This window comes from Macaca nemestrina, chromosome X (assembly GCF_043159975.1).
Source record: "Macaca nemestrina isolate mMacNem1 chromosome X, mMacNem.hap1, whole genome shotgun sequence".
NCBI lineage: Eukaryota > Metazoa > Chordata > Mammalia > Primates > Cercopithecidae > Macaca > Macaca nemestrina.
Window position 1 is genome coordinate 45,387,628 of NC_092145.1, and position 25,472 is coordinate 45,413,099.

Sequence of the window (25,472 nt, forward strand, 5' to 3'; positions counted from 1 at the left end):
GGGTGATAGTGGTGCAGGGCCCCCAGCTGTAGACTGTCTTGATTCTGTTAGACTAATGTGTTTCAGAGTTATTTGTTAAGTACAAATTTAATTTCCTTCAGCTGCTTTTACCTGCTATTTTCTGAAGGTTCTCTCTTCCTCTCCCCTCTCAGGAGACACAACTGATTGCTGACCAGAAAAAGGGGAGGCTGTTTTTGCTATGGTTGATTAAACTGTTAAGTAAGGAGCACTTCGCTTAACGATGTCTTGTTCTCATCAAAATTAGAACTGTAGAGTGGCTGATAATGGCATAAAGGACGCATCTCCTCTGACTGCTGCACACAGCCCTTGCAGTTCAAAATCCCAGGCTCCCTTGATACCTGTCTAGAACTCTTCAGCTAGGAAATTTGCTCCTTTTGGGATGAGAAATAAGCGTAACAAACAAACCATCGTCCTGTTTGCACAATACCCCATAAAATGATTAACCCGTTAAAAAACAAAACAAAAAACTTTCCCTTTATTTGGCTAAGATACTGAAAACAAGGTTGAAGTTGCTATAAAAGGATTTGGAAAGCTTTGAGATTGATGAGAGTTGCTTTAATACCATTCTACCTTCCCTCCACAATGAATAAAAGGTGACAGTTTGAGACCAGCCTGGGCAACGAGACCCCATCTCTACAAAAAAAATATACTGGCAGGGCATGGTCATGCATGTCTGTAGTCCTACCTACCTACCTATGCAGGAGCCTGAGGCAGGAGGGTTGCTTGAGCCCAGGAGTTCAAGGTTACCTTGAGCTATGATCACACCAATGCACTCCAGCCTGGCCAGCAGAGCAAGACTTTGTCTCTAAAATAAATAAATACATAAATAAATAAAATGTGACAGAGACAGAAAGCATCTCACGGAGGCCATAGCTGAAAAAGATAAATCTCTAATGTTGGGGAAGAGATTCTGGGGGTGAGGGGCTTTCAAACATCACTTATTTTTTCTGGAAGACTTTGGTTTGCTCTAGGAAGCTTTTTCTTTTCCTTTTGCTTTTTCTTTTTGCTTTTCTTTCTTTAGACACAGTCTCGCTCTGTCACCCAAACTGGAGAGCAGTGGCGCAATCTTGGCTCACGGCAACCTCCGCCTCCCAGGTTCAAGCAATTCTCTGCCTCAGCCTCCCGAGTAGCTGGGATTACAGGTGCCCGCCACCATGCCCGGCTAATTTTTATATTTTTAATAGAGATGGGGTTTCGCCATCTTGGCCAGGCTGGTCTGGAACTCCTGACCTCGTGATCCATTCGCCTCAGCCTCCCAAAGTGCTGGGATTACAGGCGTGAGCCTGGCCCTAGGAAGCTTTTTCTACATCATGAAACGGATCTGCAGAATAAGAAATGGGCCCCACTGAGATTTACCGACTCCAAGTCACCTTCTTTAGGAGTCTGGTCTTCAGTAGTAAGTCACTAGCTACACTTTCCCTTCTCCAACAAGCCCATTAAAGAAGCTGCACAGAGACACAAAACTTTTGCTCTTCTCAGAATTTACATTAAATTAGATGCATTGGGAACCACTGGCCTTTCTTCATTCTGTATAAGGAAGTCAGGAGCTCAAAACAGTTTATGGAACGGTTTACCTGTTTAATTCTGATGTTTTATGAAAGTCTGCCATTCCATGTCCACAGAGATCTGGCATTTAGCACAGGCTACATTGCATTACCTTTCCAATGCATGCCCTATTTGCCCCAGATAGAGATTACAGTATCGTGCACAGAGCACTCCACATTTATTTCTTGATGATAATCATAGGCAGCAGAACGCTGCCCTAGGAGCAAGGAGACCTGGGTTCCAGTTTCAGCTCTACTACCAACACGCTGTGTAACCTTGAGCAAATCGCTTCCTTGATATAGAATCCATTTTCTCACCTGTAAAACGAGGAAGAAGATATCTAAGGGCTTCTCCAGTTCTGCCATTCTGTGAGTCTTAATATAAAGGCTTCATTCAATGTAAATTAGTCCTATCACATTAGCAACCCCTAAGCCAGTGATTCCTAAGTTCCGGTGGGAATCAATTAGAGAATCAATTAGAGAAGTAACTCCCTATTTGGAAATGTATCCTATATCTGCAAAATGATGTGTGTACAAGGTAATTCAGTGTGTCAATTGATTGTATTAGTGGAATAATGGAAACGACCCATGTGCCCTTCAAAAAGTAACTGGTTAAATAGTCTGGTACATCCATATAATGGAATGCTATACAGCTGTGAAAACTAGTAAGGAAGTTCTCTATGACAGATATGGAAAGATCTTTAAATTATATCATTTTTTAAAGGTGCAGAATAGTATGTAAAGTATGCTAATTCTTATGGGGAAGAGGTGATATATATATTTATGTGATCTATATATTATATATAGACTTATAGACTATATATTATACTAATTATATTATAGATCATATAGATGATATAATCTATACTCTATATTATGTATATAATAGATTATATATAATATAAAATATATTTTATAGATCATATATGTTATAGGCTTTATATTATATATAGATGTACTATATATAATCTTCATTTGATAAAGAAACTCTGAAAGGATTCATAGGAAATAACAGTTGTTACCTGGATTTTTATGGCAGGTGGAGGTAGGGTAAGGTGGGAACCAGGCAGCTGAGGATAGGAATAGGAGAGAGACTTCCATGCCATACATTTATATTTTTAAAGTTTTGTGCCATGTGAACGCATCATCTGTTCAAAAGTTAAATTATAAAATAGAATAACAGAATCTACATGGGAGTTAGTTAAAAACGCAGATGGCTGAGTTTAATGGGTCAGAACTCAAGAATCCAGAAGAATAATAGGTGAAATATACTTTGAGAAACACTGGTCTATACACTTTGCAAAACAGAAAGGATGGCAAAGATGCCTGTAATGTAAGATAGGGCCTTCTCTTTAGCAATTGCTCTACCAAGCATCCCCACGTCACTGAAATTATAAAGCTTCCAAATCCATACATTACCTTTCTACCTTCCCACATCTCCCAGCGATGTGACCAAGCCTTCTTTGGGAAATCTTGACAGTTCTTGACTTTGGAAAACATGAAGTCTCTAGCACCTCTGTTTGTATGGTATATTGGGCTGTTGTTGCATTGCTATGAAGAAATATCTGAGACCGGCTAATTTATAATGAAAAAATGTTTAATTGGCTCATGGTTTCACAAGCTGTACAGGAAGAATGATGCTGGCATCTGCTCAGCTTCTGGGGAGGCCTCAGGAAACTTACAATCAGTGCGGAGGGTGAAAGGGGAGCCGGCCATCACATGGCTAGGGCAGGATGAAGAGGGAAAGAGCAAGGAGTGGGAGGAAGAGGGAAATAAGGGGGCAGTGCCACACACTTTTAAACAACTAGATATGGTGAGAACTCACTCACTATCATAAGAACAGCACCAAGGGATGGTGCTAAACCATTCATGAGAAACATCTCCATGATCCAATGCCTCTCACCAGGCCCCACCTCTAACACTGGGGATTACAATTTGACAAGAGATTTGGTGGGGACGCAGATGCAAACCATATCTTATGGCTGTGTAAGCAGGTTTTGTCTTTCACAGGATCAGGCTAGAAGGACCTGCTCATTTGGAGGAATAAAGATTGTTGGGAATGAGAAAGTTGAAGTCTCCAAAAGTTGAGATCAAAGAGTGGTTTCACTTGCCCTGAACTTCTGCCAACTGGCCTGTGAAGTGGTAGCCTTTGCAGAGCCAACCATAGGAAGAGCAGCACTAGCACTGCCCCTTCCCCCTACTTGGGAGACCTGCTTGTAGATTTTGAGTCAGGATGTGGGCAATATGCAGGTTTTGTCTGAAACTGGCTTAGACTTGTCCTTTGAGCCAATTGGATGTCCCTTAAAAATATTAGGCAATATACATTGCTTATGTGCGCTAAGTACTTACCATGATATCTTATTTTGTCAACCCAACAGGGTAAGTACTACACTGTTATTATCTCCCTTTTACAGATGTGGCAACCAAAGCATAAGCAGGGTGAGTGGCTAGCCACAGATCCCATAGTTAATAAACAGAACTCCTTGGTGGCCTAGGACGACAGTTGGAATTTAAATTCTGACAGTCTGTTGCTAGGTCATCCCTACTCAAAGGCAAGGCCAAATCACCCAATAAAAAGTTTCTGCAACTCTATCCCAAGAGCTCAGGGCATCTCCATTGGCTCCACCTCTAACTCACTGTCCTGACTCCTCTTGCTCTCTTCTGCTGTGCCACGTTTTCTTACTAGCTTTGCGGAGCCCAGATTCTCTCCCTTTGATGTGCCCATTGGAATTGACCCTTCAGTTGGATTGTCTATTGAATTTCATTAGCAGCTTCTCCCCTGATCGCTGGCTGTCAGATCATGTTTGGGTTCAAGCTCTGGAGCGCCACAGGCAGATCTAACCCCAAGCTCAACCCAGATTCCTAGCCCAGGCCTTCAATATGGATGTAGTATCCTGGGATCCTACTTATCTTACCAAGAAGAGAATAGACTCTCTTGTTCTCTCTCAGATCTTTATTTCTCAGCTATCTGATTCTGCTGACCCTTCGCACTCATGTACAAGGTCTCCCAAGCCTTACCAACAAGTTGACTACCTCCAGCATACTACAAAGGAGCCAAGTCAGCAGCAAGGACTCATTATAGCTCAAGATGCTACTTTGGATGGCATTTGCTGATCCTCCTGATTAGCAACTGGGATACAGCCCAGGCAGGGCAGAGACAGGAAGAAGTGGTGTCTAATACAACTATAGTTATGGGCTTTTTTTTTTTTTTTGGAGGGGGATGAATTGGCACCAAACAGACACTATTCCAAGTGCCTTGTTCCACCGTGGGATGCATTGGAAGACAATTAGTTTTGACAGTGGAGAAGTATAGTGTTTGGCCATGTAAGAGAGTAAAACAAACTTATCCAGCCTCAGAGTGAATTGAAAGCTTTAATAAGAGTGCTAACCAGTCACAGGTAGGGAGATAATAAAAACTTCAGCTCATTTTTGGAGAAAACTTCCTTGATTCCATTAGCTATGGTGAGAGCCTAATGATGCTTTGCTAATTTGTATTTGTTTTAGCATCTCCTTGGCATCAACTAAGTTCTAAGGGCTATGTGGAGTTAGACCACTTTATCTCCTTTTGCTTCTGTGACCACATCCTTCCCCTTATGAAACCACTCAGCAGTTCTTTCATTGGCACACCAAAAAAGAAAAAAAAACAACCACCAAAAAACCAAAAACAAAACAAAACAAAACAAAAACTCAAACTAGATCTGAGCCATAGTCCATTGATGCTGAATAGATAGCATGGGCTCTGGAGCCCAAATGCCTGGGTTTTGAATCCCAGCTCAGTTACTTACAAACTGTGTGATCTTGGTGAGGATACTGAACCTCTGTTTCCCAGTTTCTTCCTCCCTAACACGGGAATAATAACACCACCTATCTTACTGAGTTGTTATGAGGAAAAAATGAATTCATAGTTGCAAGGCACTTGGAATAGTGTCTGACAATAGTAAGTGCTATGTAAATGTTTATTAAATAAATAAGTATGTTCATTCATTAAACAAATCTGTATTGTATATCTATTAGCTAGCCAGGTGTTGGCAAACTTTTTCTGTAGAGGACTACATAGTAAATATGTTTTTAGGCCTTTTGGGCCATATGATCTCTCTTTTACTCAATTTCACTATTGTAGTGAGAAAGCAGTCATAGACTATATGTAAATGAATTGGTGTGGCTACATGCCAATACAAATTTATTACAAATATAAGTTAGGCTAGATTTGCCCACAGTCCATAGGTTGATGACCCCTGTACTAGGGAATAGGGATACGATAATATGGGAAACAGATCCACTAAAGTGTTCTGTCTATTACGGGAGATAGTAAACAAATAATTATATACCTTATTATTGTGAGAAGTATGAGGATGGGAAGACGGGGGCGTGTAACCTACACTGGAGGATCAGCAAAAGCTCCTCTGAGGAAGTGGCTTCAAACCAAGATAAAAGATGGACATAAACAAGTGAATGGGGGCATGAGGAGGGGCATGTATGAAGTACACCGTATTGACATCACCCTCAAAGACCAAGGATGTCCCAAATATCCTAAATATCTTATTTTACCTCTCATTTAGTTTAGGAAAAAATCATTGAGATTTTCATCTAATCTGTCTTAGTCTTCTTCAACTGCTATGACAAAATGCCATAGACTGGGTAGCTTATAAACAACAGAAATTTCTCATAGTTCTGAGGGTTGGAAGTCCAAGAACAAGGCACTGGCCGATTTGGTGTCTGGTGAGGGCCCGCTTTCTGGTTCATTGACAGAAACTTTTCAGTGGACCCTCATGTGGTAGAAGAGGCTAGCTAGCTCTCTGGAGTCTCTTTGTCTCTCTCTCACTCTTTTTTTTTTTTTTTTTTTCTGAGACAGAGTCTGGCTCTGTGCCCAAGCTGGGGTATAGTAGCATGTTCTCAGCTCACTGCAACCTCTGCCTCCCGGGCTGAAGCCATCCATCCACCTCAGCCTCCTGAGTAGCTGGGACTACAGGTGTGTGCCACCACCCCCAGCTAATTTTTGAGTTTTGTAGAGACGGAGTTTTGCCATGTTGCCCAGGCTGGTCTTGAACTCCTGGGATCAACTGATCCACCTGCCTTGGCCTCCTAAAATGCTGGGATTACAGGTTTGAGCCACTGTGCTCAGCCTGGTGTCCCTTTTGTAAGGATACTAGTCCCAATAACCTAATCACCCCAAAAGCCCCACCTCCAAGTACCATCGCCTTGGAGGGTAGGATTTAAACATATGCATTTGGGGTTGGAGGGACACAAACATTCAGCCCATAGCACAATCTCTTCCTGAAGCTATTTTTAATCTCAACCTGTAAAATTTCTTGTGAGAATAACAGAATTGTTAAGTGCATAGACTGTTGCCAGATTTCCTGGGTTTGAGTCCCAGCTCCACATACAAGTTGTATAATTTTGGCCAAGTTACTTAACCTCTTTTACTAAAGCCTTCTCTGTCTGTCAAGTGGGGATGACAGTATTGGTAGTATTCCCCTCAAAGGGTGGTTATGGAGACTAAATGAGCTATTACATGTAACCTATTTGGAATACTGTCTGCCTCACAGTATATAACATGTGTTAGCCCTTGCTGTTATTGTGGTTTATATGCCTGGTACTTTGTGTAGGGTACGTTAAGTTTTCCTTTTATATCTGCTAGCATTGCCTCCTTCACATTCTGTTATGGACTGAATCATGTCTTGCACCTCCTCAAAATTCACAGGTCGAAATTCTACCCCCCAACATGATGGTATTAAGAGGCAAGACCTTTGGGAGGTCATTAGGTCATGAGGGTGAAGCTTTCATGATGGAATTAGTTCCCTTGTTAAAAAGACCCCAGAGGCCAGGTGCAGTGGCTCACACCTGTAATCCCCTCACTTTGGAAGGCTGAGGAGGGTGGATCATGAGATCAGGAGTTCGAGACCAGTCTGACCAATATGGTGCAACCCCGTCTCTACTAAAAAATACAAAAATTAGCTAGGCGTGGTCGCACACGCCTATAATCCCAGCTACTCAGGAGGCTGAGGCAGAATTGCTTGAACCTGGGAGGCGGAGGTTGCAGTGAGCCAAGACTGCACCATTGCACTCCAGCCTGGGCGACAGAGCAAGACTCCGTCTCAAAACAAACAAACAAAACAAAACAAAACAAAAAAACTCAGAGAGCTCTGTCACCCTCTTTCCTCCATTTGAGGACGCAAGGAGTTAGAAGTCTGCAACCCAGAAGGGAGCCTTCACCAGAATCCAACCATGATGGCACCCTGACCTCAGGCTTCCAGCATCCAGAACTGAGGGAAATTAATTTGTTGTTGTTTATAAGCCACTCAGTCTAAAATACTTTGTTGTAATAGCCCAAACTGACTAAGACATGCTCTAAAAAGTACCATTTCTCTAGTTCTCTAATTTTAGGACTTAGTATATAAATCCAAAAGTTTATTGTACACTTACGTTGCAGATTCTGGGCTAAACAATTTACTCTCAATTCTCATTTAATCCTCAGAATCAAAGTCTTAGTATGCCCACTTAAGTTGAGGAAACTGAAGCTCAGAGCAGTGAAGCGACATTCCCAAAATCAAAAAGCTAGAAAATAGAAGACACAGAATTCAAATCCTGATTTATTGGACTAAAGAATTCCAACTCCTTAGCCAATATGCTATAGTCTCCCACACATATTGAATCATACATTTCATGGTATCCTCTTCATCTTTTCCCACAGTAAAGAGGCAATCTGTTTAGGATTCCCTAATACAGCAGCCCTTGTCTCCAAGATAGCTCTGGGGCCTTCTCTAGCTCATTGCAAAAGTGCATAGAACTGGCAGCACCTAGGGTAAGAGTACGTGTTTTGGGCTGACTCTCTTTTTGGACTCAGCCCGCCTGCACCCAGGTGATTAAAAAGCTTTATTGGTCACACAAAGCCTGTTTGGTGGTCTCTTCACATGGACGCGCATGACATTTTGGTGCCGTGACTCGGATCGGGGGACCTCCCTTGGGAGATCAATCCCCTGTCCTCCTGCTCTTTGCTCCATGAGAAAGATCCACCTATGACCTCTAGTCCTCAGACCCACCAGCCCAAGGAACATCTCACCAATGTTAAATCGGGAAACCACTTGCTCTGCTTTGGGGAGGAGTTAGTGGAGGACTGGGCGTGGGCAGAAGAATGGACACATTTTGCTTCCCTCATGGACGGAGAGGAAACCAGTCCACAGAGCTATGATTTGCCCTGGGCCTTGCCACAATTCTAGAAACCCATGACTTGTCATCATTGCACAGTCACCTGACTCCCAGCTGGCTTCAGCCTCTCTGTTTCATCTCCCTCTACTCTCACTCTGCTGCTACCAAATCAGACTTCTTTTCAGGTCCTTAAACAATCTCTGTACTTTTCCATCTCCGTGTCTTTGATGACTTTATTCCCTTTCCTCACTCCATCATTAACATAGGTACCCCTCAAGACCCAGCTCAGATGCCATTTCTATGAGACACTGTGTTTCTGTGTCAGAAACAGTTAAGCCTTCATTTGTGTGTCCAAAGTGTGCCCCAGAGCAAGGATCTGGCAATCTGCATTTGAAACCTGGCTCCTTGGATTCTTAGCTCTGATCTTGAGCAAATAACTTATTTTTTTTGTTGTTGTCACTCAGTTTCCTAAAATATCATACAGGGAGTTGTCATGTTGTATTAATGGACATAATATAAATTAAATAGGATAATGGCAAGTATCCATCGGTCACCAAAAAGAGAACCTACTATTACTGCCTTTAGCTATATTTTAGCACTGATGACAAAATATGGTAAATTATATCTATTTGTAGACCTAAGTTATCCCTTCCCATTGATTATTCACTTGCTGAGGCTGCAACAATAGCTGCCCATTTTTTATCTCTTCCATCCCCACCCAGCTGTCTTGCACAATATACACAGTCAACACATGTCTGATCAACGGAGTAGACTTAATGTGCCAAAACAGACTTGACTCTGTATCAATGATACAGGAGCTAAAAAGAAATTATTTAGGCAGAGAGTGAGAGTAAGGGAGTCCTTGGCAAGGCTTCCCTTTTAACAAAAAGCAGCCCCCAAATGATTTCTTTTCTAACAAAGAGCAGCCTGTAAAATCAAGCTGTAAACATAGATAAGCAAGCTGGAAGCTTGCATGGGTGAATGACGGCGGCTGTGCATTGCAATAGGAGAAGGCTACCTGGCGGCCAGGCATGTTCAACATGGAGGCTCCATCTTCTCTTTTCTTTGTCACCACGTGTGCAGTAAAGGAACAGGCAACATGGCGCTAGCCAGGTAGAGAGTCATCTGCATAATAAAAGATTAGGGTGGGGTGGCCAGCTATGCAAATGGCTCACCTGGCCTCACCAATCTCTCATGCCCTATGTAAATCAGACACCATCTCCTCAAGCTCATCTATAAAATCTTATACACTTGGCTGTGGACCAGAATACCTGCTGGGAAGGCCTTCTCTCTTTGCAGGAGAGAGAACTCTTCCTTTTCTTTTGCCAATTAAACCTCCACTCTTAAACTCAAAAAAAAAAAAAAAAGAGTATGTGTTTTGTTAGGGCTGGCACTATGAGTAGGCAGTGTAATCATAATAACAATCTTAATATTTGTTGAGCTCTTCCTACTATGCCAAATACTTTACACACATTAATTATTTTATTTAATCTTCATAACAACACTAGGAATATTAATAATACTAGCATTTCCATGATCTGAGCCAGAAGCAGAGGGAGATCCAGCAATATTGGTGTAACTTCAAGGGATGGAAAAAAATTCTTTGACCCCAGAACTCTTCTGAGTAGCTCCCCTTCTATATGAATACCCATTATTAAAGAAGCACTGGATTTATCAAAATGCAAATCTCCCTGAAAAGGTAATATATTCAACCTTCCCAATCCTTCGTACCTCAGTTGGAACGAGGATACCTCAGTTCCATTTCTGAGAGCTATTTATTTATTCATTTAGTCTTTTTTTCCTACCTTTTTGTTCTATTCAGAGATAGCTAGGGAGAAGTGTGGAGAGAGCAAGGACACAGTAAGGGAACAGAGTTTGGGATAGCATTTACTGACGAACATAATGTGGGCGAGAGCCAGAGAGCTGGCCCTAGATTCTGATTCATTTCTGGTATCCTTCCTGTCTGAGAACAGTGTCTGAGACCTTTTCTTTCCTATCTCCTAAGCTTGTCATTTTCTCTTCCTTTTTCTGCTTCATTAAAATCAAGTTATCAAACTTTTCACTTAAGGCTCCTCCTACTAACACTTCCTCCAATCAATCGTCTTTGATTAAGTTTAGATCTGTTTTCCTGAGTAACCAGAGCAAACCATTGCCGGAGCTTCTCGCTCAGCCTCATGACTGACCGTTCAGTTCTTATCACCTGAGGGTCACTGCATGTTCCAATCTGGTATTTGAGCTTCTAGCTCAGCCTCATGACTGACCGTTCAGTTCTTATCACCTGAGGGTCACTGCATGTTCCAATCTGGTATTAATGGGCCTTCACAGAGCCCACAAGCTGATTGGATGGAATTCGTTTTAACATAATCTGGTCATCTCAGGTAGTCAAAGAGTAAACCACCATTTTATCTTCAGCCCTCAATCCGTTTTGTCTCCATTCCTCCTTTCAAGAAGCTTCCAAATTACTCTCGCAAGGGATTCAGCTACCACCCACTTAAAGCAATTCAAAAGAAAGATTAAAAACTAAGAAATCATACTCTATATTCACTATTGACTAAGCTTTTTATCAGTGGTCCAGAAATCATCCCTGAATGGTATTTCTGTGATAATTGGCATGTTTCTGCCTAAACTAGCTGAGGGAAAGAGAAAGAGGAAAGAGAAGAGATGTCTAAAAAAATTCTCCCTACATGTCCCATCCTGTACCATACCTATCCCCACCCCCAACCCCAACTGAAAATAGAGCTAGAGCATTGACAGCGGCTCTGGGTTGAAAGAGAGCAGGTGGCTCTTTCAAATCAGCCTGAGATTTAGTGACGCTCTTGTAGACCACACACCTGTTACATATGCATAAAAATACCACTTCAAACACATGCTTTCTCACATTGACTCTAACCCCAACCCCCACAAATGCACACCCTGAAGTACATAGCTCTCTGGCTCTGTGTTCCACAGAAAGGTGGCCAGGCCTATGAAGAGAATTTAAGTCTATTTTCCCATGCCCTTCCTGTTCCTGTTTCCAGCCAGTACTGGTTTCCTTTCAGCAGTGTGTGTGTGTGTGTGTGTGTGTGTATCTGTCTGTGGGTCTGTCTGTATGTGTCAGTGCAGGAAAGGGAAAGGAAGGGAAGAAGAGCAGGGAGGGGGAGGCATTAATCACTTGTTTGGGACCAGATCCCAAAGTGGTCTAAGCCAGGGATCTGCAAACTTTTTCTATAAATGGCCAGATAGTAAATATTTTAGGCTTTGTGAGCCATATGGTCGGTCTCCATCACAACTATACTACTCTGCCATTGTAGTGTGAAAGCAGTCATAGACAATATCTAAATGAATGAACAAGGATGTATTCCAACAAAACTTTATTTATAAAGACAGCTGGTGAGCTGCATTTGGCCCACAGGCTGTAGATTGCTGACTTCTGGTCTAAATTAGTGGAGAGGCTGGAGATCACGAATGTGTGACAATTGCTTGAATTTCTGTTAAGGTCTTGCAGGTTCACAGGTCATAATTGTGAACACCACTGGTTACTACTTAGACACGCAGTAGAATTCACAGTAGAGAAGGATGTAGGGGATTAGGCCTAGTTTGGCCTGATCTCAGGACATGCTCTGATAGTAATGTTTTAAAACAGAAATCCTGATAGGAGTTTGCTTTCTTATCTTTTTTCTTCTACTTCCTAAAAGTATAATGTTTATTTTGTTTGGGAGGAGAGTAGGAAAAAGGGGGAAAACAGGAAGGTTTCCAGTGACTTAAAGTTTTTGATGAATTGGATTCCAGCTACCTGAGGTCTTTCTACCTCTGTGTTAGCAGTAGAGTAAGCTTGATCACTAGCACCAATCAAGGCTTAGCAGTGCCAGGACCAACAGACTTGCCCACCAGTGTGCAAACTTCCCAAAGTGGCTTGATCACAGTGCTTGCGGGCCTATTATATGCCTGGGTCTGGATGCTCCTTGGAGGGCTTCTATAATATGCTGGAGGGTGCTCTGCCCCAAGGCATGTGAATTCACTCTAGCTTGGTATAGCAAGTAAGTTTTGTTTTCTGTGCCAACTCCAGATGATTGGTAGGTAGCTGATGTCTCCTGAGAGGGATCTGAGGCCACATCTGGGTGGAGTAGGAAAATGAGTCTGGTTGATAAATGAGACCTGCTTTGGGCAGGAGAGGAAGTAGGGGAAACATGAGGGCACCAGCCCTGCTCCAGGCCTGGGGACCTGGAAAATATATCCAAGAAATGCAGACTATTTGCTGAGTCCTATCTGCTAGTGCCTGGCAGGCTGGTAAGAGACACTCCTTCAAACATCTGAGTGAATCAAGTGACTCACTGGGAAGGTAGCCCAGTTACGACCTATTTTTTGTGGTTATTACCACCCACAGGGTCGATGTCACCTGTAATACAATCTAGGACACATTCCTGCCCAGGGCATCCTGTAAAGGGCTGTGTTGCCTTTATTAAGGATCATCTATATTCACTGGCCACCTCCTACCTGCCAGGTATTTTGCTGGCACTGAGGCAGCCAGAGATGGGTAAGAAAGAGTTCTAGCTATGGGTTTGTTTGTTTGTTTGTTTTTTCAATCTAGTGGGAGAAAATGATAAGCAAATTAATATCTAAACCATAAAGCAAATTGAAGTAAATCCTATAAGAACAGATTAAGGGAAATGCTCTGGGAGAAAAGAGGAAAGAAATGAGCCTTAACCCATAGGAGATGAGGGTGGGGCCTCAGAGAGGAAAATGAAGAAGGTCTCTATGGAGGAGATAGCCTATGAACCACGCCCTGAAGGATGAAGTAGATTTTAAGGTAGAGAGGACATTAAGGAATCTCTTCCTTAAAGGCCTCCCTTCTTGTAGTCCACGGGTTCTCAATCTTTTTATACCCCAACATGCCTAAGGAATATGATGTCAATTTTTTTGACATAAAAAGCCCATGCATTCATCTGTCAAGTTTTTTTTGTTGTTGTTGTTTTTTGGTTTTTTTTGAGCACATACATTGCTGGTTGTGTGCCAGAGGCTCTACTCAGTGACAGTGACATGGCCTAGCTTCTCTTCTAGGGGGCTAGGCTTCTCGGATGAGAATCTCCACTCCAGTCTCACGGTGAACCAACTCACCCTTCATATTGCAACCAGAGCCTGCTTTCTTGTTTTAGTTTCAATTTTTAAACACCTTATTTATTATTTTTAATTTTTTATTTTTGTGGGTACATATTAGGTATATATATTTATGTAGTACATGAGGTATTTTGATACAGGTATGCAATGCATAATAATCACATCAAGGTAAATGAGGTATCCATCCCCTCAAGCATTTATCCTTTGTGTTACAAAGAATCCAATTATACTCTTTTAGTTCTTTTAAAATGTGCAATAACATATTGTTGACCGTAGTCACCCTGTTGTACTATCAAATACTAGATCTTATTCATTCTTTCTAACCATATTTTTGTAACCATTAACCATCCCCACTCCCCCTTGCCCCCCACCCCCCACTTCCCTTCTCAACCTCTGGTAACCATTATTCTACTGTCTATCTCCATGAGTTCAATTGTTTTAATTTTTAGCTCTCACAAATAATTGAGAATATGCGAAGTTTCTCTTTCTGTGTCTGGCTTACTTCACTTACCATACCATAATATCCTCCAGTTCCACTCATGTTATTACAAATGACAGAATCTCATTCTTCTTTATGACTGAGTAATACTCCATTGTTGATATGTATCCCATTTTCTTTAACCATTCATCTGTTGATAGAGAACTAGGTTGCTTCCAAATCTTGGCTATCGTGTATAGTGCTACAATAAACATGGAAGTGGAGGTTATCTCTTTGGCTCACTGATTTTCTTTCTTTTGGGTATATACCTAACACTGGGATTGCTGAATCATATGGTAGTTCAATTTTTAGTTTTTTGAGGAAACTTCAAACTGTTCTCCTCAGTGGTTGTACTAACTGGCATTCCCACCAACAGTTTAAAAAGGCTCTATTTTCTCCATATCCTCATCAGAAGTTGCTATTGGTTTTTAGATATAAGTCATTTTAACTGGAGTGAAATGATATCTCATTGTAGTTTTGATTTGCATTTCTCTGATGATCAATGATGTTGAGCACCTTTTCAGACATCTGTTTGCCACGTGTATGTTTTCTTTTAGGATAGGTCTATTCAGATCCTTTGTCTTTTTTTTTTTTTCTTTTTCTTTTTTTTTGAGATGGAGTCTTGCTCTGTCATGCAGACTGGAGTGCAGTGGCATGATCTCAGCGCACTGTAACTTCTGCCTCCCGGGTTCAAGTGATTCTCCTGTCTCAGCCTCCTAAGTAGTTGGGATTACAGGTGTCCACCACCACGCCAGACTAATTTTTGTATTTTTAGTACAGATGGGGTTTCACCATGTTGACCAGTCTCAAACTCCTGACCTCAGGTGATCCACCCATCTCAGCCTCTCAAAGTGCTGGGATTGCAGGCATGAGCCACAGATGGATAGTTTGCAAACACTTTCTCCCATTCTGTGGGTTGTCTCTTCACTTTGTTGATTGTTTCCTTTGCGGTGCAGAAGCTTTTTCGCTTGATGTGATCCCATTTGTCCATTTTTATTCTGGTTGCCTGTGCTTGTGAGGTATTACTCAAGAAATCTTTGTCCAGACCAATGTCTTGGAGAGTTTCTTCAATGTTTTCTTTTAGTAGTTTCATAATTTGAGGTCTTAAGTTTAAGTCATTAATCCATTTTGATTTGAGTTTTGTACAGGGCAGGAGATGAGGGCCTAGTTTCACTCTTCTGCATATGGATATCCAGTTTTCCCAGCACCATTTATCGAAAAGACTATCCTTTCCCCATTGTGTGTTCTCGGCAACTTTATAAAAAATAAGTTCACTATAGATGTACGGATTTATTTCCGGGTTCTCTATTTTGTTCCATTGGTCTGTGTCCTGTTTTTATGCTAGTACCATACTGTTTTGGTCACTATAGCTGTGTGGTATCATTTGAAGTCAGGCAATGTCATTTCTCCAGTTTTGTTCTTTTTGCTCAGGATGGCTTTTGCTGTTATGGATCTTTTGTGGTTCCATATAAATTTTAGAATTTTTTTTCCATTCTGTGAAGGATGTCATTGGTATTTCAATAGGGATTGCATTGAATCTGTAGATTGTTTTGGTAGTACGAACATTTTAAAAATACTGATTCTTCCTTTTTTTTTTTTTTTTTTTTTTTTGAGACAATGTCTCGCTCTGTCACCCAGGCTGAAGTGCAGTGGTGAGATCTCAGCTCACTGCAACCTCCGCCTCCCAGGTTCAAGCAATTCTCCTGCCTCAGCCTCTTGAGTAGCTGGGATTACAGGTATACACTGGCTAATTTTCGCGTTTTTAGTAGAGATGGGGGTTTCGCCATGTTGGCCAGGCTGGTCTCGAACCCCTGGCCTCAAGTGATCCACCAACCTTGGCCTCCCAAAGTGCTGGGATTAAAGGCATGAGCCACCATGCCCGGCCAGATTCTGACTTTTTTCTCCACGATATCTTGAATTTTGTCGAGCTTCCTCAAGACAGCTACTTTGACTTCTCTGTCTGAAAGGTCATATATCTCTATTTCTCCAGGATTAATCCTGCTGCTTCATTTAGTTTGTTTGATAAGGTCATGATTTCTTGGATGATCTTGATATTTGTGGATGTTTGTCGGTGTCTGGCATTGAAGAGTTGGTATTTATTGTAGTCTTCACAGTCTGGGCTTATACCTGTCCTTCTTGGAAAGCCTTTCCAGGTGTTCAAAGGAACTCGGGTATTGTGATCTAAGTCTGTTCACTGCAGTTGTATCTGCATTAGGGGCAACCCCAAGTCCAGTAACACTGTGGCTCTTGCAGACTCGTAGATTCACTGCCTTGTTGATCTTGAGTAAGACTGGAGAGAATTCCCTGGATTACTAAGTAGAGACTCTTATTCTCTTTTCTTACTTTTCCCCAAACAAATGGAGCCTGTCTTTCTGTGTGGACTGCCTAGAACTGGGGGAGGGGTGACACGAGCACCCCTGTGGTCACCACTACTGGGACTGCCCTGGGACAGACCTGAAGCCAGCACAGCACTGGGTCTTGCACAAGGCCAACTGTTACCACTGCCTGGCTGCCTCCTATTTTCACTCAAGGACCAAGGACTCTACAATCAGCAAGTGACAAATCCAGCCATGCTTGTGTCTTTCCCTTCAAGGTAGTGAGTTCTTCCTGGCCCTCTGCAGGTCCAGAGATGTTGTCCAGGAGCCATGGCAGTTGAAACCTTAGGAATCTACCAGATGCTATATTCTACTGAGGCTGAGCTGGCATCTAAGCCACAAGACAAAGTCCTTCCCACTCTTCCCTCCCCTTTCCATAAGCAGAGAAGTCTCTTCTTGTGGCTACCCCCACACTGGGCCCACAGCAAGTACTGCCTGGCTACTGTTGATGCTTATTCAAGTCCCAAGGGCATTTCAGTTGGCTTGTGGTGAATGCTGCCAGTCCTGAGTCTCTCCTTTCAGGGCAATAGGCTCTAGTCTGGCCCAGGGCGGGTCCAGAAATGTTGTCCAGGAGCCACACCCTGGAACTGGGGACCCCAGGAGCCCACTTGGTACTCTAACCCAGTGTAGCCAAGCTGGTACCCAAGCTGGAAGACAAAGTCCCCTTTATTCTACACTCTCCTTTCCTCAAGCAGAAGGAGTCTTTCACTGTAGTCACCACAGCTTGGAATGTACTGGGTAACTCTGGAAGCCAGCTTGGATCTTAGTCTCACCCAAAGCCTGTGATGACTACTGCATGGCTACCACTGCTAATTATTCTGGGCCCATGGGCTCTTTAGTCAGTGAGTGATGAATCCTGTCAGGACTGGATTCTCCTTTTCAAGGCAGTGGGCTCCCTACTGGCTCATGGTGTGTCTAGGAATACTGTCCAGGAGCTAGGGCCTGAAATGAGGGCCTCACGACTCTGCCTGGTGCCCTATTCTACTGTGGCTGAGCTGGTATCCAAGTTGCAGGACAAAGTCCTCTTTAGTCTCCCCTCTCCTCTCCTCAGCAGAAGGAAGGAGTCTCTCCTAGAGCTGTGAACTGCACTGCCTAGGATTGGTGGAGGGGTGGCACAAGCATTCCCTTAGCTGCCCCAGCTGGTGTCTCACTAGGTGATATGAACTCCAAGTCCACCGGTTCCAAGCCCAGCAGAGCACCAGAGCTTGCTCAGGAATTCAGTCCTTGTGGCCTAGACTATTCAAGTTTGTTTAGGACTCCAGAGCCCTTTGGCCCCTGGTGGCAGGGCTTGCCAGAACTCAGATTCCAACTGCTAGGATGGAAAATTCACCTCTGGCTAGGGCCGGTGTAAATAGTCCCTCTGTGGGTGCTAGCTGAGTTCCGCCCTGCGTTACTTTATTCTGTGACAGGCAGCAGTGAGTTACAATGTGAAGTCCCACAATCAGTGTTCTTTCTTTCTCCCAAGCACACAGATTTTCTATCTGAGCCACATGGCTACTACCAGAGGATAGGGGAGGGGTGGCATTAGCAATTCAATACTACCTTTCCTACCCTCTTCCCTGCCTCTTTCCCTAATATGATATTAAAATCAGGTACTGTGATTGCTCACCCGATTTTTGATTCTTATGATAGTGCTTTTTTCTGTGGATAATTGTTCAATTTGGTATTCCTGCTGGGGGATGATTACTGGAAACTTCTATTCATCCATCTTGCTTTGCCCTATTTTTAATAGGAAATACATGCAAATGATCTGAAAAATGCAAAGGGGTATAACTAAAAAGTAACTTTTCTTCCAAAATTGTGTCTGGCCTAACCACTGTTAACAGTTCCTTATGTATTCTTTAGGAAAGAGTCAATACAAACATAAGCAAATATACACGTATTATTATCACAAATGGTATCATACCACGCACATTGTTCAGCACCTGCCTTTTCTGCGTAACTATACATCTTAAAGTTTCTTTCCATAAGTACATAAAGAGACTAGCCATTTTATAGCTATATCCTCTTCCTTTGTAAGGACTGCCATATTTACACAATCTCTCATTGACAGACATTTAGGTCTCCCACAATCTTTTGCTAATGAATAATCTTTCCACATGTGGGGGTATATTTATATGACAAGTTCCTAAAAGTGGAATGGCTGCATCAAATGGTGTGGGCATGTGTAACTTTTATATATATTGCCGAACTGCCCTCCATAGATATGTCCCAATCTACATACAGCCAGCACCATGTGTTCTCAAACCTTTTCATATTTCTCAGGCTGATACATGAAAAATGAGATGTCATTGCAATGCTGGATTGTATTTCTTCCATCATAAGTGACACTGAGCATCTTTTCATATGTTTAAGAGCCATTTCTTTTTCTGAGAACTGTTTGTTCACACAAATTGCCCAGTTTTCTACTGGCTTAGTTATCTTTATTAATTTGTGGCAGCTCTTTATGTGGTGAAAAGTTAGCTCTTTGTGGTGCAAGTTGCAATTTTTTTCCTAGAATAAAGGTTCTTTACTTATTCATGGTATTTCTTATAACTTCTCCCACTTCTCAGTCAGAAAAGGTAGAAAAGTGACTTTATTGGGGATCATTTCCTGCTTCTATATACTAGGGAAATTTCTTTCCTTCTTGCCACATCCCTTATATTCCAGACTCTATTTTTGCTATTTCTTACTCAAATATTACCTGGTAATTGATTATCTGCCTTTTTCAGGTCAAGGAATCCTTCAGAACCTAATTAAACCTGTGAACCTAATGCCCAGAAATACACACACATATAACACACCTTCAACATTGCATTTACTTTTAGGGAATTTACTACCCTCCTGAAGAGTAGCATTTCTTGAAGTGTGGCCTAAGGACAACATCTACCAGAATCTCTTGGGAACCTTGTTTAAAATAAAGACTCCCAAGCCCCTCTCTAGAGTGAAGGAACCAGACTCCATGGCCCCACTTATTTGCAGAGTCCGGTATACCTAGACAAAAGCATCAAATACACAGTTTGCAGAAAGTATTAGTCCATAAAGTTCCCCAAGCCATTTCATGAACCTCCTGGGGCACTGCTTACCAAACTATAGTCATGGACTGCTGAACATCTGAGTAACTCAGGGAGCTTGTTAGAAATACTACTGCCTAAGCTTCATTTCTTTTATTTATTTATTTTTGAGACAAGGTCTCACTCTGTTGCCCAGGCTGAAGTGCAGTGGTGTGATCTGGCCTCACTACAGCCTTAACCTCCCAGACTCAAACTGTCCTCTCACTTTAGCCTCCCAAGTAACTGGGATTACAGACATCCACCACAACAGGCTAGAGGGTTCTTTTCTGTGTTAACTGATGGGATTCTGTAGTTCCCATGGGAGTTCTTTCCAAGGGAAATCGGTGAGCTCAGGGGAGTGCAACATACTAGGGTTCATCATATGGGCCTAACATGTGAGAAATGAAGCTAATTCATCAATTTTGCTTTATCTCAGATCAGATTGTGTCCAGGAACATGCTCAGAGGTTGAGTAGACTTGGGAGATGAGAAAATAGGACAGTACAGCCTGAGAGTTATTTAGTAGATTGTCTTTGTAGATACAGTCTATCTGAAACATCTAAACTGTAAACATACGCTTGAACATTCATTGTGGGCAGCCTGCTGCTGCTCAGCAGGGAGAGGAGGCTGAGGTGAACCAAAGTTTGGTTAATAAAAGAGCATGTGGCCATGGCAGCCTGCCTAGGCTCTGGGAGACTGAAAGTGAGTGGAAGAAAGGCAGCTTCTCCCCACCTTCATTTTCCAGGCACGACTCTCCAGCTCCTTCAATGCAGCTCATACAGAGTGCTCTCTGGGCAGCTGTCTGACTCTCCAGTGCAGGCCCCTCTCTGTCCTGCTACCTTTCGGCTGATAAATGCTCTTTGAAGATCTGGAAAGAAAAGCCCTCCTGGAGTGCTGCACATTCTCCCCACTGTCAAATGGCTATAGGAGCCACTGCAGGGGGAAGGAGGCAGAGATGAGCAGGCTGCTTAGAAACACAGAAAATGGAGGATTCTACCCAACAGCCACTGCCAAGTCTTTGTGACAAGAGAGGCGTGTCATGGTTTGTTTGTGACAAGAGAGGCGTGTCATGGTTTGTTTCAAGGAACAACAGTGTGCTTCAAACTGGTCACCTTTGGTGCAGGGTGTACTCTGCTGCCCTGGAACTCAACTCAGCTATCAGTCCCAAAAAGAACTATTAGGTCTCAGTGGAATCAACCAAGGATAAATAAACAAGTGCAGAAGACTGATATCCAAATGAGATCACCAACGTATCATTAATGACAGTTCTATCTATCTATCTGCAGCAGCAATATGTTCCCTACTTGATGTGGTGTGGGTGAGTGACTAACTCACCCCAGTTCCCAGCTTCAAAACCATCTCACAACAGGCTCTGCCTTGTGCCTAAATTCGCCACTGGCAGTGCTTCTTTGCATTGGGGCATGCATTCTCAACGGGAGTGATCTCACTCCCAAGAGGGTGAAAATTGGATCATGGGCAGGGAATTCTTCTTAGACATTATAATAGTGTGTGGCCCTCCAAAGGGCAACTATATAGAACTAGATGTATACCACATCTGTGGTATTAAGATTTCATGAGGATGGGGGGATTAACTGAAAGATGTCTAAAAATGCTCCTGAGTGGAGCAATAATAAAAAAAGCTTGAGACACACTGGGCTAGGGTAACGGTAAACAACCTCCAGGGCCATATCTGGTCCTTGGACTGCTTATTTCCAGCTCAGCCTTCTATTTCTTTAGTCATTACTGTAGTAGGTCAGAAAATAGACACTTAGAGGGAAGCCATAGGTTGAAGGATGAAGGGCAGTTGAAGTTTTGTGAAGAATGGCTGGCTAATAACCCAATTAGAATTTCAAAGGCTGAAGCCTAAAGCCTAAATTAATTTAGAAAAGCAGCTTATCTTGCTAACACTCACGCCAGACTCTCAGAATTTATAGTGTCTCTTTCTTTCTGCATCAAATTATATGACGGTACTCTAAATCCGAGAAGGACTCTGATGATCTTTACTATGGATCGGTGATGTCAGATAACAAGAGGGCTCCCCACCCTGATATGGAGAGATCAGGCATTGATCTCTCCAATGTTCTTTACTCCTGATGCCTTAACTGAAACCTGGCTTCCCAAGAAGGCCTTTCTAGTGGAGGCAGCTCATTCCCTCACTATTTACCAATTTCTAAGTGAAGAGGTAAAGCAGGTGCCCTCCTTGCTCCCTAGTGCTGCTTCCAGATCACTATTTGTCCACATTCACATTAAAACCTCTACTCCAGCCAGACGCAGTGGTTTTTACCTATAAACTCAGGACTTTGGAAGGCCGAGGCAGGCAAATCACTTGAGGCCAGGAGTTAGAGACCAGCCTGGCCAACATGGCAAAACCTCATCTCAACAACAACAACAAAAATTAGCCAGGCGTGGTGGCACACACCTGTAATCCCAGCTACTCGGGAGGTTGAGGCATGATAATCACTTGAACCTGGCAGGCAAAGGTTGCAGTGAGCCAAGACCGCACCACTGCACTTCAGCCTGGTAAAAATTTGACAAATCAATCAATCAATCAATCAATCAATCAATCAATCCTCTACTCCTTTGAAGCTCCTTCTAGCCAACAAAATCATTATTTTCCCTGTGTGTTATGGTCATCTGCTGAAACCTCCATCATTCAATGAATACATAGGCACATGTCTGTCTGCCTTCTGCTCTATCCCAAGTCCTGCCATCTTTCTAGATTTCTACTCAACACTTTGAAAATTCAGTCTACACTCTCCCTTCAACAGGCAAAGTAATATTTTAAAAACATAAATTAGATCTTGTCACTCATCTCCTTAAAACCCTTTCCCATTGCTCTTGGGATAAAGTCCATATTCCTCATCATGTGTAGATTACAAGGCCCTGTGTGATCTGGCTCTCACTTACCTCTGGTCTCTCTTCTACAGTTCTTGGGCTCTCTCACTCTGCTCTAGCCACATTGGACAACCTGTGAGTCCCTGAACTTACCAAGCTCATTCCTACCACCTGGAAAATTTTTCTTCCAAATTTTTACTCAGATAACTGCCTTCTCATCTTTCCAGTTCACAGCTGAAGTGTCATTTCAGAGGCATTCCTTGGCCACACCGTATAAAAATAACTCCCTACCTGCATCCCAACTAGCCACTTTCTTTCACATTATCTTATTTTATTATTTTCATGGCACATATAATATTAAATATTCCTGCCTGTTTACTTGTTTATCATCTATCTCCCCCAACTTTAATGTACTAACAAAAAAGGCTTTTGTCTCTTGCTCACTGCTCTCTCCCTAGCACCTAGATTAGTGCCCTGCACAGAGTAGGTGCGTCAGGCAGCCTCTATGATGGCTCCTAATTACCCCTGCCTCCTGTTATTTATGTCCTGGTATAATCCGCTTTCCATGAGTGTGTGCTGGACTCTGACTCGCTTCTAACAAATAGAATTAGGAGAGGTGTTGGATGCCACTTCAGAAATTGTTGGAAAGACTGTGGCTTCCATCTTGAATGTCTTCTCTAACGCTTTTGCTAACTCACTCTGAAGGAAGCTAACAGCCATGTTGTGAGCTATTCCATGGAAAGGCCCCCACAGCAAGGAACTGATGTCTTTGGTCAACAGTCAGAGAGACACTGAGGCCTGCCAGCAACCATGTAAGTGAGCTTGGAAGTAGATTGGAAGTGGATCCTTCCTCAGCCAAGCTTTGAGATGTAGCCCTGGTCAAAAACTTGATTGCAGCCTTGTGAGAGTTGCTGAGACACAGACAATCACCTAAGAAGCCACATACAGATTCTTGACCCACAGACACTGATAGTCAATGTTTCTTGTTTTATGCCTCTAGATTTTGAGGTAATTTGTTGCATGGAAAGAGCTAATACAGTTAACCCTCAATAAACACCTGTTAAATGAGGGAATTATTGGTGACCCTCAACATCCATGTGACCTTGCCTTTGTCTCATCCAGAATTGCTCCAGCTCTAAAATTATAAATTAAGGCATTTCACGTTGTGATCACACCCTTCCATCTTTCCAGCTCACTAAGTTACTCCCAATATCCAAGTCCTTCAACCTTACTGGGACTCCCAGTCCATAGATACCCTGTCACAGGTTGATTTTCCCAGGAAGCAAACTCTCAGAGGGAGTTTAGTATGCAGGATATTTATGAACTAAACATCCTGTGTGCACTTGGTATTGATATCTGTGGAAAGAAGGGGAAGAAAGCAGAATTGGGAAGAAGTTGGGATGCAATGCAGGCCTAGTGACAGCCTTGGCCAACCTCACAGGGAAGTGCTAAAGCTACAGTGGCCCTTAAGTGTTGTTCTGAGTTGGGCCAAGATGGCCAGGCCTTCATACCTCTATATCAGTCATTGGATGTGGGTCATTGGGTAAGAGGTGTGACTTTGAGTAAGGCAGCTCTGCAGCTATGAGGCAATCCCTGAAGGGCCCAGCAGCACAGCTGAAGGCGACCTGTCACAATATATTCAGCAACTGGAACAGTAAGTCCTCCCTCGAAAGGCAATCTGGGTAACACCCACAGTGTCCACCACATCTCAACCTATAAGCCTCTTTTCTGTCATTTCCTTCCCTATTCAGCATATATACTATTGTTCCTCGCTTCAACCATACTCAAGTACCCTCAAATACTTGCTCCACTATTTTCTGTGTTACCTGCCCAGGCAAAACTACCAACCTTAAGTGAATTCAAGTAAACTTCTTCCTTGTTCTTGCATCTGGGCTGTCAAATATAGATAGAGAAAATCAAATATCTGTGCACATAGAGGTTTCCATAAATTTGTAGTCTCCAAACTGAACTGGGTCCTCAATGCTGTCTAACAATCCTAATATGTTTCCCTTGTCAGCATTCTCTCACTCACAAATCCAGCTGTTGCAAACCTTCTCCATATTCTTCAAAATACTCAACTGCCCACCTCTCCCATCCCTATCTGAACCTCCACTTCAAGGAGAAAATCATTATCAGAAGAGAGTTCTTACAGTTTATTGCCAACGAATCTGGTAGGCAAGCTTTATTGATTCTACTTCCCAAATAACTTACAAATCCATTCACTTCTTACCACTCCTCTATTTCAAGTCACTACCTTCTTACATTTGAATGACTGTAGCTGTCCTCTAACTGATCTTCTTGATTCTAGATTTTTCTTCACTCCCATTAGAGTGAAACATCATGCTTAGTTTCCCCTCTCTGCCTTCACACATAAGTTTCTCTGTGCCCACGATACTTTTCCTTTTCTATCAAGCTCTATATCCTGGCTAATTCCCCCTTTCTGTTTAGGTCTCAGTTTAACTGGCTCCTCAGTAAGAACGGATTTGATTCTCTAAACTAGATTAAGATCCTGTGCTATATGTTTTCACGGCACCCTGTGAAAGGAAATCTTTTACATAGCACTTATGTACCTTGTATTAGTTATCAATTGATGTGTAACAAATTATCCCAAAACTTAGTGGCTTGAAGCAACATTTATTCTTTTAGTTTCTGTGGGTGAGAAATGGCTTCGCTGGGTAATTTTGACTTTAGGATCTTACATGAGATTGTAGGCAAGCTGTTGACTGAGACTGTAGTCATTTGAAAGCTTGGTTGGGGCTTGAGGATCTGCTTAGAAGATGGCTCATTCACATGGCTTTAGGTATGCTATTTGGGGCTACAACCTGGACAAATAAATAATCAGGTATAAAGTTTTATTATTCCTTTACCTGTTGTATAGCGCAGCTTAATATAACTCCAGATTTATTTCCTGACTTCCCACTTTTAAAAAAAATCTTGATGTGTTCATT

At 42.5% G+C, this 25,472-nt stretch overlaps 1 long non-coding RNA gene across 1 annotated transcript; it reads right to left on the reverse strand.

The window, feature by feature from the left end:
- Window positions 1-1,603: 1,603 nt before the first annotated feature.
- Window positions 1,604-20,643, reverse strand: LOC139360570 (uncharacterized). The gene is made up of 3 exons (XR_011618053.1): window positions 20,422-20,643; window positions 7,989-8,120; window positions 1,604-1,883 (listed from the first exon to the last, which is right to left on the reverse strand). It is a non-coding gene; the product is annotated as an uncharacterized lncRNA (long non-coding RNA).
- Between the last annotated feature and the right edge of the window lie 4,829 nt (window positions 20,644-25,472).